Source organism: Triturus cristatus, chromosome 9 (genome assembly GCF_964204655.1).
Source record: "Triturus cristatus chromosome 9, aTriCri1.1, whole genome shotgun sequence".
Lineage (NCBI taxonomy): Eukaryota > Metazoa > Chordata > Amphibia > Caudata > Salamandridae > Triturus > Triturus cristatus.
Window position 1 is genome coordinate 713801773 of NC_140592.1, and position 20870 is coordinate 713822642.

The 20870-nt window shown below is 45.9% G+C and overlaps 1 long non-coding RNA gene across 3 annotated transcripts in view; it reads left to right on the plus strand.

The window, feature by feature from the left end:
- LOC146798582 (uncharacterized) overlaps nt 1-20870 on the plus strand; it is a 277424-nt gene that overhangs the window by 103499 nt on the left and 153055 nt on the right. The gene's annotated exons all lie outside the window — the stretch shown is intronic.

Sequence of the window (20870 nt, forward strand, 5' to 3'; positions counted from 1 at the left end):
GGCTCCCGGTTTTATGGTATTTATTTTTTTGCCATTTCCGTCTGTATTTATCCATATTTATTTTTCGGGCATTTTTTCTGTATTTATCCACATTTATTTTTGCCACAAGCAAAAGACGACGCTACAGCTAGTATTTTTCCACATTTATTTAAATTGACAATGCACACATGCGCTCAGTTGTTGTTGGTCAACACTATACATTCACCTGAAAACTTTGCCATTTGCAAAATGTCCCAAATATGCTTAAAAGTGCTATCACAAGCCATTTGTCTCAGAGCCTTGCAGTTTCTGTCATCGGCAGAGTGCCACATCCTTTCCCCCACTGAACATCATACTGCCCCACAGAGAGAAACTCACACTGACTTCAACTGCAACCCAATTGTGCCGCACTAGCGCTAAAAGCTGTCCCTGGCCATCACTATCGAAATGCTGCGTCTTACCAGAAACAAGGCTGACTCTGCCACTTTTACTGTATATAATTTCCTTCTGGAAGGCACGTTATACGTAAACAAGCACATCGCATGTGTATTCTAATTTTGAAATCAATAGTCCCACCCTGTCACCAAATGCTCCATGCTGTAATCGTGCTCACAACATGGTGCAAGAGCCACAACTCACAACAATGGTGTGAATAGAGGCTTCTAATCTGACTCTGGCAGGGGCTCTAAAAGGGGTGAAATAACAAAAAAGCCTCATTAACAAATAAATGGTCTTTCAAAGACTTGTGAAGTACACGGGTGCGGCTGGCAGCTCTGTGTGTGCCCGGGAAGCTTTCTCAGCCCGGGCTGACACCTCTTAACCCTTTAAGGAGGGGGAGACACCAGACGGCAGCACAGCAACATTTACTAGTATTTTCCCGTTTTTTATATATAAATACAGATAAAGGAAAACGTATTTTCCGTCTGTATTTGTATGTAAAAATCCGTAAAAACGGAAAACCGGGAGCCCTAATTATGAGTGATGCCTTGCACATCGACCAATTGTACATGCTAGATTTAGTACTGCATCTCTTCCTGTACACTAGAGAAATGTTGCTATTACTGCTTGTAAAAGGGCCCCCCAGAAGGCGACATTAGCCCAGGTATCCAAGAGCAAATCAATTCTGAACCCCTCTAAAGGGCAGCAGTGGCTCACTTTACCAATTTGCGTTATATGCAATACTCTTGTGTAGCCTCTCTACACCGATGAGTGTTTGTCTGCATATGGCAGCAAGCTGGGCTTGAGCCCAAGAAATGTCTTAGCCTACACCAGGGCAACATAACTCTCAGTTGTTCTTCAGAAAGCCCCCATGGCCATGAACAGGTCATCATGGCCCCGGCCTTCTGCTTCTGCTGGTATTTTCAATGCTTCTGCTCTCTCTAGTGACAGTGAATTCATTTTCACCAGCAGCGACACCCCACAGGCAAGCCTCGTGTGGCAGTGCCCCATGTCTTCCTTCTAAGCACCACCACTACCTGCCTCCCTTTCACAAGGGCTATAGTTATTGGTCATTGCACTGGGGAATATATGTTTTTTATTCTTGGACCGCACTCATCCGTGAAGTGGGGTACATTGAAAGCGGGCCGCCAGGTTGAGAGACGACTCCAGTAGCTAGTTCACACCATCCACTGGAAGCACCCACTCTCTCAGGCCCATCCATGCTGATCTTGAGCTTTGACCTTGTCCAGAATCTTTGTGGGGTTGAGGTGAGTGTGGATGCACCACTCTTACCCAGCTGTACATGCAGTTCACTATTAGACCTCATATGGCCTGAACTATGCCTTCAAGCACTCCCCAGCAACTGCCACACTCACCTTAGACCCATGGACAGTTCTAGCTTTGGCACCTTGGTGGCCTTGCAGTACACTCTCAATTTTACTCATGCAGCCCTGCAGTGGGACCATATATCAGCTAAGCAAACAACAGCCTTGTCTCACCCTTTGCCTGTGTCTCTCTCTTTGGGGCACCACCATATTGCCACAGCTGTGGACCAGTTGATAGGCCCCAGGCCTGCAGCCCACTGCACTGCCATCCACCTTCTGTGCGCAGCAATGGGGGTGCCACCACTGTACAATTACATTCCTTCAATCCGCTGCCATCAACGCTGGCTCCCTGACTCCCAGTATTCAGCTCAGTTGAGCATCCACAACCCTGTCCCCATGTGGGTGGCAAAGAACTGGTGAGGGTGGCAAGCAGTCCGAGACATCCACCGCTCCAGCTTACCCCTGGCAACCTTGGGTAAGGTATCAGGCCCCAGATTTCCCACTGCAACCATTTGGGATGTCAAGGAGGGGTGATATGAGGTGGATCTGAAAACTGTGTTGACATTTTTCTGTACAGGTTATTTAACAGGTATATTCTGTACTGCGCTAAGAACCTCACAAGAGCATATCTGCCATCCTTCCCTGTCAGGCCACTCCACCAGCAATTGGAGATTTTTTAGCGCTGGGTAACTATGGTCATATTTCTCACGATGCATATAAGTTTTGCCACCAAAGGAATATCAGCCTTGATGAGTAAGGATATGAGAGTGTCAGAAAAAAGTGGGGCACAGATGGGGAGGAGGCGGAGCATTTGGAGCAGATCCCTAACTCTGGACATAACGTGGATAATTTGATATCCCAATTGTACTTGAGTATCCTTCATACTCCGGACTAGGGATTCATTTTTGCATTTTTATGCCTACCAATGCCATTGTCTAAAGAGCAGCCATTGTTCAGCATCTATTCTAATTTTTAATATTTTGAGGTTTTTTTGCAAATTGCCTAATCTTTCTATATCTAAGGTACCGTATTCTGTACAGGGCTTTTCCTGATCATCATAAGTGAGTCCCACCCATTGCCCTTAAATATTAGCATCTGTGTTTACCACATTGTTGTACATAGTACAAGCAGGAGGCCCTTTCGGTGGGGTCTCACTTTGTTTTGACTGTCTGGCCTCCATTGCAAATTCTTACGATCCCCTCAAACTCAGGTACCATGGAAGGAGAGCCCCATGGAGAGAGTTTGGAAAGGAAACAAAACAGGATAGGGTTCCCTTCAGTTATATTTCTTCTAACTAATCTTGTAGAGAGTGGTAGTCAAGGTAGTGGATGTATCTTACTCACCCACCTAAAGATCTCCTTGCATCCAACACACCTTCAGTCAACACCTGAAGTGACTTTTGAAGAGATAGGCAGCTAGATCAAAGGGTCTCTTTTTCTCACACATTCACCCTTAAGGGTCTGTGCTCCAGATCCTAGCTCTCCAGCCTTTCATTCCCGCTGCCGCACTACTAAAGTCTACTCACTCTATATCGTAGGTTCACACTCAAACTCATTGTCTTCTGGACTCCTACCATTCATATCTGCCCAGACATTTTTCTTTTACCATTCGCGTTCATAATCTATCCAGATGACACTTGAGAGCACCTTTTTTTTAATACATTAGGCACAAACAAGAATAAGCTACACAAGCAAGCAACAAACAAACGGTAAGTGGTGTTAGACCTTGCCTAAAATTTTGGTTCGATTCACGCACATCATTTTAGCCAGTTCACCAGGTCCAGCGTTAGACCATTCTCCATTGCAGTTTCACTGGAGAAACTTCTCCCTAACCTTTGGTGCCTGGGGTCGTCATACAGACCTCGGTCCAGCTCTCCCCATGCTTTCTTTCTGTAGAGGCATAAGAACCTTGTACAGCAACCTCGCTGTACTTCAAAATCAACACATCACCTTTGCTGCATGATGCATCTTCAACTCGGAGCCACGCAAGCGCTCAGCAACCAGGATTAAGGTACTTTGGTACAATGGTCCTAAAAGGGTCCCTGTAGCCAGCCTGCGCTCCATTGTTGTCAGCCTGAACTTTTGACTTTGTCCCGACCGACGCAACTAGATATCCTAAATAGCACTTTTTGCTTCAAATACCTATTTTTTTACTATAAACGTTTCAATAGCTCAAGTGCTACTTACTGGATTTTTGTTGTTTTGGTGTTGTGTTAATTATTAATTTAAGAGCTATTTTTCTAACCTGGTAGCAAATCTTACAGCGCTGTATTTTCTCTGATTTACTATTTAAAGTGTTGCACAAATACTTTAAATATTGCTTCTAAAGATACGCTTAACTGCTCAGTGCCAAGCTACCAGAGGGTGAGCACAGTTTAAATTAGGGTGTACTTGTGCTTTATCCTGACTAGGACTGTGGTCACTGCTTGACCAGGGCTCATACCCCAGTCAACCAGCAACCCAATTTGTAACACGAGTACTTATCTTTAACCGTAGTTTTTTTTTTTTTTTTAGCATTTCAGTGTTTTTTCTAATATTATTATATTTATACAGTTTACCGTTCTCCAGTGGAGTGTTATTATGTGGAGGTGGTACAATATAGTAGAGGATAGTGTTGTTAAGTGTACTGTGGTACAGTATAGTGTCATAAAGTGTAGTGGAGTTGAATGGAATATGGTAGACTGGAGTGGCGTACAATGGAATGGCATATAGCGGAGTGGCTTGGAGTGGAGTTGCATACAGTAAAGTGGTGTATAGTCCAAATGGATGGAGTAAAGTGTGTACTGTGGAGTAGCGCATAGTGGAGTGGCATAGAAATGAAAAGTGTATAGTAAAGTGCCATAAATTGGAGTAGCGTACACTTGAGATGGATTAGAGTAGGATAGCATACAATGCAGTGTGGTACAATGGAGTTATGTCCTCTCAGTATTTTAGTGTATTGGCGTACAGTGGAGTGGCATAGACTGCAGTCTTGTACAGAGTAGGGTCATATTTTGGAATATTGTATAGTAAAATAGCTTACAGTGCAGTGACATACAATAGAGTGTGGTTGAGTGGAGCACCATAAAGTGGAATACCGTAAACTTGAGTGGCATAGAGTAGAGTGATATACAGTGGAGTGGTGTCCAGTTAAGTGATGTACAGTAGACTTCTGTAGAGTGGAGCTTGGTACAGTGTAGTAGCCTGAAGTCAAATACCCTACAGTGGAGTGTTGACGATTTGAGTGGCATACTGTGGTGTTCCGTACAGTGGAGTTGTATACACTACAGTGCAGTAGCATATAGCGGAGTAATGTTGAGCCGAATAACGTTCAGTGTATTGGCGTTAAGTTTTCAGACGTACAGTTCAGTGGCATATAGTAGAGTAGCGTAAATAGAGTAAAGTTGAATAGGATTAACTGTAGACATATGGAGTGTAGTTAACTTTCAGTGAAGTGGCGTTTAGTGGAGCACAATGTAGTGTTTTAAAGTGTGTAATACCTCACAGTGGATTGTGGTAGTGTGCACTGGTGTATAGTGCAGTTGAGTAAAATGGAGGGCCGTAAAGTGTAGTGACATACAGTGGAATGGCGTAGAGTGGAGTTACATACCATGGAATTTTGTCAAGTAGATTGGCATACAGTGTAGTGGCATTCAGTGGAGTGACATATGTTGCAGTGTTGTACAGTGTAGTGTCAAACTTAAATATCGGATATTGGAATAGCGTGCAGTGCAGTTGCGTCAATGAAGTGTGGTACACTGGAGTGGCATAAAGTAAAATAGCGTAGACTGTAGTGGCGTACAGTCGATGTGGTGTATAGTGAATTTACTTAGAGTGGAGTGAGGTACAGTGTAGTGTGTTGAAGTGAAATAGCGTGTAGTATAGTGGTGTACAGCGAAATAGCGTACACTGGAGTGCGGGACACTGTAATACCATATAGTGTAGTAGCGTACAGTGGAGTAGTGTATACTGCAGTATTGCTGAATGGAATAAAGTTCAGTTTAATGGAGTTAAATGTAGTAACATACAGTCAAGTGGCATATTGTGTAATAGTATACAGTACAGTCAAATAGGGTTAACTGTAGAAGCGTACAGTATAGTGAGGTTTAGTGGAGTGGCGTTTACTGGAGTGTTGTAGAATTTATTGTTATATATTGTAACTACATACAGTAGATTGGGGTGGAGTGGAGTGGTGTATCCTCCATTTCAGTACAATCTAGAGGCGTACATTGGAGTGGTGTACAGTGGAACAGCATAGACTACAGTAATGTACCATAAATTGTGGCAGAGTGCCATAGCATATAGTACAGTAGCGTACTGTGGAGTTGCATACAGTGCAGTAGCGTACACTTGCGAACCATACAGTTTATGGGCGTAGAGTAAAGTGGCATACATTGGTTTGTAATATAATAGAGTAGTGAAGAGTATAATAGCGTAGTCTAGAGTAGTGTAGAGTGGGGTGGAATACAGTGGATTGATGTGGCGTGGAGTACAGTAGAGTTACGTATAGTGTATTAGAATCTAGTGTAGTAACGTATACTGGAGTGGCGTACAGTAAATAGCGTAGAGTGAAGTGGCGTAAATTGAACTGATATAGTGTGGATCGGTATACAGTGGTGTGTGTAAATGCAATAAGAGGTACAGCTAAAGTGTGTTAAAGTTTGTCAATGGTATGTGACCAAGCTTATATAATAATGTGTAAATGTTACTTTCTGGTAGTATATGTGAATAGTGTACATAATGTTAAAGTTATAAGCTGTATAAAGCATAATGCTATATTGTGCTACAGTATACCGTGATAAGGTCACAGTATACCACAGTATATAACGTTAAAAAATGATTATGTGATTGGTTAATGGCTCTGTTTACCAAAAGTAAAAGGCAGACATGTAGTTTTTATAACAATTTTACATTGTTCTGCAGTCTACATTTTGATGTGTTCTGTGTTAGGGTCTTCTAGATAGGTAAGTATTAGGTTTTATTTTTGTTCACTACCTATTATCACTTTTTTAAAGTGGTAATAGGTTAACACTTTTGTTTATAATTTTATATATATTTAATAGCAGTCTGTAGTGAACTGTGTTTTGTTTGTAAGTAGTGCAGTAATTTTGACAAATTGTTGCGCTATTGTGTACACTTTGTTGTGCGTATTTAAATATAGAGAATATAGAAAATACACTTTAGCACACTATATTTATCAAATACAGTGTCTTACAGTGTATTTCCAGTTTAAAAAATGTTGGTACTGCGGTAGTACCGCTGTGCTGCATATATATGTATATATTTTTTAATATAGAAACTTGTAAATATTTTTCCATACCTATTACCCTCTACTAAAATGGTAATAGGTATGGAAAAAATATAAAACCTAATACTTAGATAGATTGCAAGGTGTAACGAAGAACACCAGCAAAGTCAACTTCAAAACCACATGGCTGCCTTTAACTTTTGTAAAGGCAATTGTTAACCAATCACCTAATGACTTGTCATCGCTATGTACGGCGGTTACTACTGCGGCACTACCACAGCAACAGATATCACGAAGTTATAAAAACCTTAAAACTTATAAAATATTTACTCTACTTACTTTCTTTACCCCCACAGAATCATCTGCACACCCTATAGATAATGCAGCCAAATGTCTTCAATATCCGACCGACGGTTTTCAAGTTACTGAAAATACAAAACTTTATGAAAAATGCGTTAGATTTTATGCCTGTTTTGGGACCCCCCTATTTTCTTTCCACCCCCTTGACCAAACACTGTGAAACTTTCAGTCCTCTGATCAATGAATGGGGTGCACCAGGTCTGCAATGTTTTGCGGATATTTGTCAAATGTCAAACGTGTGCAAAGTTATTAAGGAACAAAAATCAAAAAAATCCTTTTCTCAGTTGACCCTTACTATAACTACAGAGTGATATATTTATTTACACCAACACAGTTCACGGGTCTCTGCCTCCAATGGCGGCGGGCTTGAGCGAGGGCGCGAACCTCCATAAATTTCACAAATTCCACTGTCGATCGAGAAAAATGCTCAAGCCCAATTAAATTCAACTGAAGATTTTTAATTCAGCATATGGCAAGCAAACACCCGACGCGTTTCAGTGACCTGTGACCAAGGTGTGGCTGCACCGAAACGCATCAGGCTTTTGCTTGCCATATGCTGAATTAAAAATCTTACGTTGAATGGAATTGGGTTGTGACAGTGGAATTTGTGAAAAATATATATATATGTATGTATATATATATATATATATGAGTGTCTGTGTGTGTATGAGGGGATGTGTGACTGCCTGTATGGATGAGCCAGTGGATGAGTCAGGGGCTGTATGGGTTACTGAGTGTGTGTGTTGGGAGCTTTATGGGTGAGTGAGTGTTTTATGGCTGTGTGGGTGAGTGGATGTGTCAGTAGTATATGCTTGAGTAACATGGTATGTGAAAGGAAGTATAGATGAGTGATGGGGTATTTGAGTGAATGTATGGGTGAGTGAGTGAATGTGAGAGTGACTGTATGGGTGAGTGTGCTTGTGCCAGTGACTATCGTTGAGTGAGTATGTGTTAATATCTGTATGAGTAAGTAAGTGGGTGTGTGTGTGTAACTGTATGGGTGAGTAAGTAGCTGTGTGATTGAATGTATGGGTGAGTGAGTCGGTGTGTAAGTAGCTCTATGGATGTCTGACTCAGTGTGTGAGTGGCTGTATGAGTGGATATGTCAGTAGCTGTATTAGTGAGTGGGTGTATGAGTGGTTGTATGGGTGAGTGAGTAGATGTGTGTGTAGATCTATGAATCAGTGAGTGGGAGTGGAAGTACTGGTGTGGGTCTCTGAATTGGTTTGTGAATGGTTGTGTGGGAGAGGGTGCATGAAAGGTTCTATGGGGTGTGAGAGGGTGGTTTAGTGATTTTGTGGATGATGTCATCAGTGATGTAAATTGAGATCTCACCAGTGATGTCACTGACCATGTCATGAGTGATGTAATATGTGAGGTCATAAGCAGTGCATTGCGGGGGCGGGAGTGACAGTCAGCTCAGCTAACTATAACTGCTGAATTTCACTGGTTTTAGAAGAGTGAGACCTGAGCCTAACTATAACATCCCTGTAACCTTTATTTTTTCAGTGAATGTCTATGTTTTTAAAGTAGAAATGGCGTTTGCAGAGTGGTGGAGAAAGGGGGCGGGTCTCTGACCAGCTCTGAGGAATCCCGCGTATAGGACTTACACAAAGTACCAGAAGGGCTTCTTGGCCCCCAAGGTCCCCCAGCATCCAAGAGGACTTAATTCCCCAACCAGTAGTGTGCCAAGACACACATTTGCAAAGTGGCGGAGAGAGAGGGCGTGGCCTCCGAAGACCTCTTAGCAATCCCGCAGTGTAGGACTTACTGAAGGTAACAGGAGGGGTAGTTGGTCCACAAGGACATCCTTGGGGGGCCAACAACTCCTCCTGTTATCTATAGTAAGTGCCACACAACATGATTGCTTAGAGGTCTTCGGAGGCCACGCCCCCTTTCTCCACCACTCTGCAAACGCTTCCCCTGGCACACTGCTGGTTGGGTGATGAAGTCCCCTTGGCTCTAGATTGTCCTTAGGGGCCAAAAAGCTCTCCTGTTACCACCAGTAAGTCCCACACATCAGAATTGCTGAGAGGTCTTCGGAGGCTATGTCCCCTGTCTCAACCAGTCTGCAAATGCGCCTCCTGGTGCACTGCTGGTTGGGGGATGAAGTCATTTTTTAGAAATTCTTACTTGTTTGTGTGGAAAGCCAGACTACAGTATGATAATTACTGGAGGCTTCATGTACCTTCTCTGATGATCTATAATGATCTTCGAACTGTGGCTTATCGTATGATGTAATTACTAATATTCACAGCCTGTTTGAATCCAACAATAGTTTTCCTGATTGCATTCTGGAACACCTCAGTGGCACATGAAATTCTAAAACTCAGTCTCTGGTATCGAAGAGGCCAACATTAGTGGGAAAAATCATTATGTGACAACCGGATTTCTCATGTTGCTGCAGGTCCTATCCTGCTTCAATGTCTACATTGGAGAATGAACTTGCTCCATTCAGGTCCATCTTAACAGATGGACAGACTGCAGAACTGCATATCTGAGAGAGACTTCTATCTGCAGATTCCTTCCCTTAGAATTATTTTCAGGCGTCACACAGGATCCGTAACTTTTTCATGAGCAGTACCCTACTTGTTGGTGGGTGGCATCGTTCAGCTCTGTGTGGCGTCATCTGTGTCAGAAGTGATGTTTGTGGTGCCTATATAGGCACTACCTCAGCGCGCTGAAGTCAGTTCTTTTCTTTCCGCTCCAGTCAGCACAGTTCCGGGGAAGAGCTTACCCTTACTAAATGTTTTACTAACATTGTTCTACTTTTTGTTGAGTCTTTTTGAGCTTTTCCTCCTGTGTGGTAGGGATGTCTTCTTGGAAAGCCGGCTTCAAGCCCTACGGCTCCTGTCATCGCTTGATGTCAGTGATGGACCCATATATTTTATGCCTTTGATCCCCCGAGTGCAACCACGATCCTAAGGCCTGTTCCGCTTGCCACACCCTGAACCCGAAGGCCTTGAGGGGGCGATCCCTCAAGTTCCTAATAGCTCATTATGTGATGCTGCAATGATCTAGATTCTGGTCGAGTGGATGGTCCTGGGAGCGGTGTCTGAGTTCCTTGTTGGACTCGAAGTTGTCGGATCATTTGGGTAAGTCCAACCACAAAAAGAAGTCGAAGAGATCTCTGACTTCTTCTCATCAGTCAGTCAGTCAGAAAACTTCATTTCGGCGAGAGTGCCATAAAAGTACAAACATCAACTTTAAAAACGATCTACATATGTAAGCAATAATCTTCTCATCTGTTGGCTGACGAGATGAGGAAGTGTCGACATTCGAGGCCTGGCTCCATGGTAGAGCCAGCTCCTAGGCCACCTCTGCTCGCGCCTCACCTAGTTTCCAGGAGCCGGAGCGCCCCCCCACCCAATTAAAAGAATTTTATGAGGCTATGCACCTCGTATTTGGGCGGACAGTTCCCTCTGGTGTGCCTTCGGGCCCGCTAGTTCGTAAGGGGCCCCTACTGGATCCAGGCCAGTGGGCACCAGTCGGGGCCCTTTTGATCCCCAGAGGGATCGAGACCAACGGCAGTCGTGCCACCTTGATCTTCCTCAGTGCCAATGCTAGCGCTCCTGGTGCCGCCATCCCCTTTCTGATCTCCGACTCAGACACCGAGCTTGAGGGGCATCATCCTACACCAACTATTGGAGCCATGCCTTGCAAGCTGGAGCCAGAGCCCTATTCTTATGGGCTAGGACTCGGGAGGAGCGGGTGGGGTTGCTGGGCCCTGAGGAATACCAGCCTTATGACAGAAACATGGTCTGGTGAGAGGATTTGGCGGACACTAGCGTACTGGATACCTCTCCAGATACTGGCATGCATTCTCCCCCTACTGTGGGTACAGGGGATAGAGCGTCATTTGCATTGGTGGTGAGGAGGGCGGCAGAGATCCTGGACTCTAGCTTGCCCTCTGTGGCAGTCAAGACGAAAGTCTTGACAGAAGTGCTTCACCCAGGAGTGTCCCTATCTGAACCGCTTCTCCAGTTTAATGAAGCTCTTACTGATGTCCTGCTTGAAACTTGTTCCAACTGCAACACAGGGGCTCCCGTGAATAGGACAAGTACCTGCTGCTCAGCCCCAGGGGACCCCAACTTCCTCACACAGGCCTCTACCCCAAATTGCTTGGTGGTCCAAGTCTACACTTCCCTCTTAAATTGTGGTGCATTCCCACCCACGCCAACGATTGGGAATCCAGGAGGCTGGACAACGTAGGTAAGAAGATGTTTTCTTCCACCAGCCAGGCACTGCGGCCAATGAACACAGCATACCTTTTGGGCTGCTATTCCCACACTCGAGTTACGGTTGCGAAGGTGCTGCCAACAATCCTGTGGAAGACTCCAGCCATACTCTCCAGTCGGTTGAGACGCTGCTAAGTTCATGATCCGATGTGAACTGGACACCACCAACTCACTGAGCAGAGCGGTTTTATCAACAGTAGCTTTATGGCGCTACGGCTGGTTGAGGACAACTTGATTTTCTGGGGATGTCCAAGCTTCGCTTATGGATATGCCATGTGATGGCTTCCGTCTCTTCGGAGACAAGGCTATGGCCAGGTCCTTGGGCCTTTCCATGGCCCCTTGTCACCCACAAGCTGCCTTTCTCTAATTTTGTGGCCATGGAAGGGGCTTCCAGCTGCGTCTATACTCTCCCAGCCACTGCAGCATGCAAGCTTCCCAGCTTCTGTGTGGCCAGGGACACAGTATCTACAGACCCTGTGGGTCAGGCAACCACCACTCCCTCGGCAGCCGCAGATTCAAAACCCTTATAGTCTGACCTCTTACCATCATTGGCACCCAGTGGTGGGGAGGGGGGGGCAGGGTTTGCCTTCATCTGCCCCACAGGCACTATTACATCAGAACAGTGTGTTTTCTTAGCTCATCCGAAGGGACTACTCCTTCGTAACCACCCCTACCTCCATGCCAACTACTATTGATAGGATGACGGAGGACCCGCTATCCCTTCTCCACCAGGAAGTGATGGCTCTCTGGGCTAGGGTAGCTATAAAGAGGGTGCTGATGCCAGAAGTAGGTCGTGGTTGCTATTCCTGCTACTTTCTGGTGCCCAAGAAAGACAGAGGCTTTCGTTTTTTCCCAGACTTTCACACTCTCATTTTCTTCCTCAAGAAGGAGACGTTCAAAATGCTCACACTCGCTCAGGTTTTGTCTGCCCTGGACACGGGAGACTGGATGGTACTGTTGCACTATCAGGACGCATATTTTCACATTCCAGGCCTGCCTACCCACAGGTGCTACCTGCAGTTTGTGGTGGGCCACGAGCACTTTCAGTTCACTTTGCTCCCTTTTGGACTCACCAGTGCCCCATGGGTGTTCACCATGGAGGTGGTTGCAGTTCGTCTGTGGAGATCAGGGGTGCCAGTCTTCCCCTATCTCGACGACTGGCTGTTGAAGGTGGGTTGGTCCTAGGTTGTTGTCTCCCACCTTTATACTACGATGGACCTCCTGCATTTGCTGGGGTTCACTATCAATGTGCTTTACTCCCTCTCGGAAGCTCCCTTTGAACTGAGCTGTTCTGGAAGCGGTGCAGTTTCAAGAGTATCCTCCCAAACGGGGAGTCCAGGATATTCAGGCTATGATACTGATGTTTCAGCCTTTATCCTGGATTTCGGTGAGACTAACTCTGAAGCTGCTAGGCCTCATGGCCTCCTGCATCCTGCTTGTGGCACATGCCCACTGGCATATGCGGGGTCTGCAGTAGGACCTGAAGTTCCATTGGGCGCAGCATCAGAGGGAACTCTCCGAGGTGGTCCAGACTTCGGAGAGATCTGCAAACAATCTGCAGTGGTGGTTAACGAACCAATTTTGGGTCGGTGGCAGACCCATCTCCCATCCCCAGCCAGATCTGACAGTAGTGACAGATGCATCACTCCTGGGATAGGGTAGCCATCTGGAAAAGGTGGGGATCAGAGGCCTCCGGTCTACTGCGGAATCCAGACTCCACATGAACCTGTTGGAGCTCCAGGTGATCTGGCTGGCATTGAACGCTTTTCTACCCTCCATCAAGGGAATGCTGGTACAAGTGTTCAAGGACAACACCACTGCCATGTGGTACTGCAGAAAACAGTGCTTGCATCTCTACACATGGCTGGAACGTCAGGGCATATTCCTGATGGTTCAACGCCTGGCAGGTTCTCTGAACGCTAGGGTGAGCAAATTCAGCAGAAGATGCCTGGCGGGTCACAAATGGCATCTCCACCTGGAGGTGCTATAACATCTGTTTCAGCAGTGGGGAGAGCCTTGGTTAGATCTGTTTGCCAACTATGAGAACGGGCAATGTCAGCAGTTCTGCACACTAGAGTTTCCAAGGAGGTTCTCGCTCTAAGACTCTGTAGAGCATCTTAATGATGCCTTCCTCTTTGAGTTTTCGCAGTACAGCATCTACTTAAAGGTGCATGTGAAAATGGATGCATCAATGTCATAAGTGAGTTCGATGTGGAGCTTGATTGGCATGGTTTTGAGGCATCCCTGGCCTCTGAATAAGTGTGACTGTATTCATGCGTTATTCCTTCTCAGGTCTTCTGCTGTACTAAATTTTGCCTACCTCCTCCCCTTTTTGCTAAATGCGTTTTTGTTGGATTTAGGACTCTGTGCACTTTACAACAGCTAACCAGGGCTAAAGTTCATGTGCTCTCTCCTTAAAACATGATATAATTGGCTTATACCCAATTGGCATAATTAATTTACTTATAAGTCCCAAGTAAAGTGGTAGTATAGGTACCCAGGGCCTGTATATTAAATATCACTAGTGGACCTGCAGCACTGATTGTGCCACCCACTTAAATAGCCCTTTAAACGTGTCAAAGGCCTACCACTGAGGGCCTGTGTGTGCAGTTTACACTGGTATTTCGACCCTGCAAATTAAATCTTCTGCCAGACCCATGCCTTCCTTTTTAATACACGAGTCACCCCTAAGGTAGGTCCTAGACAGCCCCAAGGGCAGGGTGCAGTGTATTTAAAAAGCTGGACATGTCCTTTTACGGTTTACATATCCTGGTCATTTTTTATAATATCCTTTGACATATGCACGTTTGCAGGTGACGTAAAATTGTTTGTTCACCATTTAGATACTTGACCAGTTGGCAAGTTGTCCTTGGAGAATTGGTTGCAGGTATGAGGGACACTCGCAACCTCTTGGTAACTATGCAATCGATATGACCAGTTTTAAAACAACTATTGAGTGCAGTTGAGAATAAGGTGATATTTACTCCCGGACAGTTCTTCTTTGTTACACAACCACAGTTTTGGTGTTAATTTCAAGTGAAATGAAGACTGGTTATCCCTGTAGTCCTGATGAAGTTGCGCAAATTGGTGGCAACGAAACATGTCAGCTCTTTGAAATTGTAAATGGTCTGATTAGAACCATTTTTTAATTGAGGATGCTCACAGCATTGAATAAAGTGATGTCCAGCCAGTGAGTATATCTCATTTTAAACGCTGGGAATCGCATTTTTTTTCTCACAGGGACCAGTGGGCACTTGTGTGACACTAGCACGTACAGTGCATCTATACATGATCTTTCACTGTCCTTTTTTTCCTTACTTCACTTTTAACAATTTCACGATGAAATACACACTCTTTCTTTATGGGGAGAAAGCAACCAATGATAAGTGGGTGTGCTAGTGAGTACCAACCACGAAGCCCCCCTTGGTGTTACTACCGTGAGGTGCTTTCTCTCCTTCCTCACCTTTTTTCTTCACAAACTTTCTTGGAAGTTTCTTTCCTTTCTGTGGTGTAGTGACATTAGGTTACAAATTGAACACGTAGACACTCGGATTAGCGGCAGTGAGTCGTGCCGGCGAGAGAGTTGTTGAAAAGGTGCTATACACCCCTTCAGTGTCTTGAAGATAAAGGTCCTTTTCTGCTAAATAATTGTAGACTGGGGGGTGGCCTGACTTTCTCGTTCCCCCTTGTGCTTCCATTGTGTTGATGACTCATTTTAGATCGTGCCATCCACATTTTAACCTGCTTTTACTCGCCTGCTATGTGCAAATTTATTTCTCTATTCAATCAGGTACTTTTTAGAAATCACTCCATAACTTGAGTAATTGGGAAGTTTAGAGTCCCTCCTTGTGTGTAACTCATACCCCCTTTTTGTTTCTTAGATAAACCAGTCCACGCCCTGAAGAGAACCCCACAAACCACAATCGAAACGCATCAGCATTATACAACGCGGGGACTTTCGCTTTTAATTAGGTTTCCCCCAGTAGAATTGTTATTTGAATTGTCTCACTATTGGGCCTAATGTCTCTTTTCCCCGTGGGTAGCAGCTTCTTGAATTTGTTACACAATGTGGATGCTAGAGGTTATCCTAGCAGCTGCTCTGTTTGTGAACTAAGATTGGTGATATAATGTTTAGATAATTGTTATGTATCACGCTTCATGTATTGTTTGTTACATCACATTACTTTCATCACAAAGTCTGTATGTCTTTGTTGCCTTAATATGTATAATTCGCTCTTGACTGAAACGTATCCGCACTTACCTGACCCATGATTAAATGTGGAGTAAAGTGTACAGAACGAAGTAGCAAATAGGTGCTTGAAGCTCATATCAATTACATTGATGGTCTTTAGTCTGTTAAATTGGTTTAGCAGCATTTGAATGAGACCGCTAGGGCAACCCCCCCCTTTCTTAGTTCACTACGGCCCCGTCCAGCCGCCTAGAACCAAACCCCTTGTTGCTATTACACATTTAGGAAGTGCTCATTTTCTTGCCTTAGCCATTTGGTGCCCTCAGAGTGCCTGGGTCACATGACTGGGTTTAGCTGACAGCTGGGCTTTGTGAGGTCTTCCTAGACAGCCACACACATTGGAAGTTTAGGTGTGACTAGATGGGCCATCGCGGACAGGATGGGTGGAAGGAGCTGGGCCCAGCATCACTTACACCTGATTAGACTGTGTCATGTCTGCACACAAAGGGCTGCATACCCCATGTAGTTATTATGGAGCCAGGGCAGGGAAGGCAGGGCATCTGTGCACTTCAAAGGCATGCCTCAAAAAGCTTCTCACCACTACAAATTCACAACTCTGTATTAAAGGAAGACCTCAGACACCTCCACTTCAAACACTTCTAGCCCTGTGGATACTCTGCCAGGAAGATGGACTGCTGTGCTGCTGAAAGGACTGTACCTCTGCAGGACTGTCACTCTGAAGGGGCTGCTGCCCGGTTGTGCTAACCTGCTGCCCTCTTGTCTAGGGAGGAAGAACTGGACCTGCAACCCATCTTGAACCCAATACCCCAGAGTGACTCAAAGGGCTAGAATGGTGGCCTCCTTATCCGAGCCTCAGGTGCATAAAAGGCTCCATAACGTCTTCAGCGAATTCCTGAAGTGGTGGGTCTCAGGTCCTGGACCCTTGTTGTGTCTCACAGGCTCTTAAAATCAAGCTTTTGGGCTCTTCACGACCCCAAACAGACCAATTTACATCGAAAACACTCCGCTTGCATTGAAGATCGGCACTAGCAGTCACTAGCCCATCTCTTTGCACAACAAGCATCAATAACAGCAAGAGGACTACCAATGCGAGGCTCCAGCCCACCAGTCTGCGACATCCTGCCTGCTCCTCGCACAATGCCGACCAGCGACGCTCTTCTTGCTCTCAACAGTCCTCTAGAACACGACTTTTGGTACAAAACTTGAGAAGGTAAACCTCAGTGGGACTAATCTGGGACTGTATCCGACCCGCGCTCCATCACGGTGGGCCTAAACATTTGACTTTGACCAGTTGGCGCTTTATGGTTTTATGTGCTATATTGCAGTTTATTCTTTAAAAATTAATAACACCGGTTCAAGTGATTGGATTTTTTTTTTGTTTTGGTATTGTTTTATTTATTAAATTAAGCTCTTATTTATTAAATTAAGCTCTATTTTTCTAACCTGATGGGTTATCTTTTTGTATAGTGTTTTCACTGTTTTACTGTTTGAATTGTTGCACAAATACTTTACATATTGGCTTTAAGTTTAGCCTGACTGCTCTGTGCCAAGCTACCAAGGGGTTGAGCACAGGTTAATTTGGAGTTTGTTTGTGACTTACCCTGATTAGGGTTGTGGTTGTTGCTTGACCATGTCTAACACCCCAGTCAACCAGTAACTCCAATTTCTAACACACAGCTTATTGATGTCACCTTCAGTTACAGAGAACTTGACTTTGACATATTATCTTAGTGGTGTATCGTGTTTGCAAAGGTGCCTGCTATTGAATGTGGGTCCAGGCCCTGGTATACATACATAAGGTTGTTTTATTGATGTCAGCTTGGGCCTTAAATTAAGTTGAAGGGATTGGCTATTTTCCATGCAGTTCATTAAGGCACCATTGTCTCTTAATGTAATACAGTTCATACGAATTTAGTAGGACTATGTATTCGGCCAACAAAACTTCACAATATGTGCCAAGCTACCAAGGGGTTGAGCACAGGTTAATTTGGAGTTTGTTTGTGACTTACCCTGATTAGGGTTGTGGTTGTTGCTTGACCATGTCTAACACCCCAGTCAACCAGTAACTCCAATTTCTAACACACAGCTTATTGATGTCACCTTCAGTTACAGAGAACTTGACTTTGACATATTATCTTAGTGGTGTATCGTGTTTGCAAAGGTGCCTGCTATTGAATGTGGGTCCAGGCCCTGGTATACATACATAAGGTTGTTTTATTGATGTCAGCTTGGGCCTTAAATTAAGTTGAAGGGATTGGCTATTTTCCATGCAGTTCATTAAGGCACCATTGTCTCTTAATGTAATACAGTTCATACGAATTTAGTAGGACTATGTATTCGGCCAACAAAACTTCACAATATAGAGACTGAGTCTACTCATATCATCAGTAAATGTTGGTTCGGCTAGCTCGCAGTACCACATCTACACTCCTAAATATACAGAGCTGTAGATGCTGTTGTTAACCTTGAACATGACCACTCTGATTATCAACGAAGTAGTGGAAACAGATCTAACCCTTTCGTTTGTCTCTTTGTCATGCCTAAAGTTTTACAAAGAAGAGAAACTATAATACATTTTCAAATGTTTATTGAAAAGATCTAATCCTTGTAAATAAAACGTGAACTGCGATTATTAAACAGATGAAACACATCATTGTTAAAAGCATTACTCGAATGCTGAAAAAGAGACATTCAACCATGTTAATAGTTCCTAATATTACTCCTATCTATCAACAATACTCCTACTCGAACAGAGCATAATGTAAATATCCTTCTGTCAGACCCAGTTGGAATGATCGAACCCCATACCTAGGTGTAATGTTTCAGGAAGCCGGCTTCAGTGTATTAACGAAAGCACGCTGTCGGAGTGTGCAAGCCCGCACATATTTCTACTTTTTTTTTTTTTTTTTTAACAATTTTTATTAGTTTGTCCCCAACAACAGCATCGTGAGATCAGCGTTACATACAGTAAGCCCGTGTAGGAGAACTAGGCAATTAACGACAATACAGGAGAAAGTAGTTCCGCAACAGTGCCATTCCTAACACCCCACCCCGCTCCCTCTCTACCCCCACCCCCCCTGCCAGTGTGCCCACAGCGGTCCCCCCCCCCCCCCTGGTAATGCGTAGAGTGCCCCACGTAGCCAGGGAGCTGAACTCAGAATCATGGGATGAACCCCATCAGTGTTCTCAAAAGAACCAAAAGCTGCACTCTACCGCTCATAGGCATACCACCCCGGAGCTCGACCACCATGTACATCCTAATAAAGTTGCACAAACAGCGATTATTCTCGGAGAATATTCAAGCGGTCTCCTCCTGAGTAGTCTCCCCGGCAGTCCCAGCAGGTCCCTCCACACTCCTCCCAGTCCGGGCCACTCGCGCCTGATCCCCACCCTCCTCTTCCTGTTCCCCCAGCGACGAAGCTCCTCCACCAAAGCCCCCCACGCCCTAGCAGCATCCTGCGCTTTGTCATTGGAAGCACGCCTGGCCAACTGTAGGCGAAGTGTCCCCTCAGTCCCCACCCAAACCAGGAAGCTCGCCCTCCACCTCCGAATGCTCGGCCCCGTTCTTGCCTTCCAGTGCATGGTAAGCTCCCTCTACGCCATTATCAGCCCCAGATCGATAAATTTACTCGTGATTTTTCTACGGGGGGTGTGTGGGAACCAAAGCAGAAGGCAAGCTCCCATGTCCACTGCCAGCACGCGCTCAGTCACTCGATTCAGACACTCCACCACATCCGTCCAGTAAGAGCCCAAACCCGGACAGGACCAGAACATATGGCCGAAGTCAGCCCCCTCCGTATGGCACCGAGGGCAGCCCGACGAGGAGCCTCCAAAATATTGCAGAATCTTTGCCGGGGTTAAGTAGGCCCTGTGGAGAGTATAGAATTGGACCAGTTGAAATCTAGCGTTGCGCGTGCCCTTCCAGGGTCGCCGCAACAGCTGCGACCATGTCGTCTCCGGGATAGGTCTACCAAGGTCCCCCTCCCACTTCTCCCGTAGGGTCGCCAGGGGCGTGAGCCCTTCCGCGGACAGCTGTCAATAGAGACAGGTGATGGCCTTCACGGTGCCCGCCGCCATAGCGACGTACTGACATCCCAAGGACGTTGGGGGTTCCGACAGCCCCATCCTCCAGTGTTTCCGAATCCCAGCCACCAGGGCAGAATGAAGGAGATAATCCCCCCTCGGCAAATCGAAATCCCTCTGCAACTCGTGGAACGGCAACAAAACCCCGTCCCTATATAGATCCCCAAGCATGTGAACCTCATGGTCCTCCCAGCCCGCCAAGGCCGACCAGTCTCCGCCATGGGGGAGAGCCGTGCACATGCCCAAAGGAATTTCCGGGGCATATGGGGCCACGAAGCCCGCTCGTTTCTGACTATGGAGCCAGCAGAGCCGAAGCGTGCGCTCCTCGAGCGTGAGCTGATCCAACCGGAGCTTTTGCTGCAACATAATGAACGACAATACATGTCTAGGGATAATCCTACCCTCCGGGCCCTCCGGGCCTCTGAACTCGCGTGCCACGGCCTGTGTAAGGCACTGCAGCTGCGCTGCCAGATAATACCATTCGAAGTCAGGAACTGTCAGCCCCCCCTCCACCCTCGGTCTCATCAGGGTGGCCAACGCCACCCGACGCCTGCCTGTGCCCCAAAGAAACCCTGTCATCAACGCCCGAAGCGTCTTAAAAAAGGAGGCCGGGATCCAGATCGGCAAGGTGCGGAAGAAATAAAACAAGCGCGGTAGCGCTACCATTTTCAGCAGCGCTATTCGACCGGCCACCGACAGCGGGAGGGTGCGCCAGAACGCCATACTCCCCTTGAGCCCCCTTAGTGCTCCCCCCACATTGCTCTCGGAAAGATCGGCAGGAGCGTGAAATATGCGGACACCCAGGTAAGGCAGGCAAGCAGGTTCCCAGCGGAGGTCGGCAAGCGCTATAGGAGCCCGGACCCCAGGAGACAGAGGAAACAGGCAAGTCTTAGCCCAGCTAACGTGTAACCCTGAAAAGGAGCCGAACTCCCGGAGCAGGAGTCTAGCGCCTCGCAGAGAGTCCCGCGCATCCGCTAGATACAGCAAGAGGTCATCCGCGTACAGGGAGAT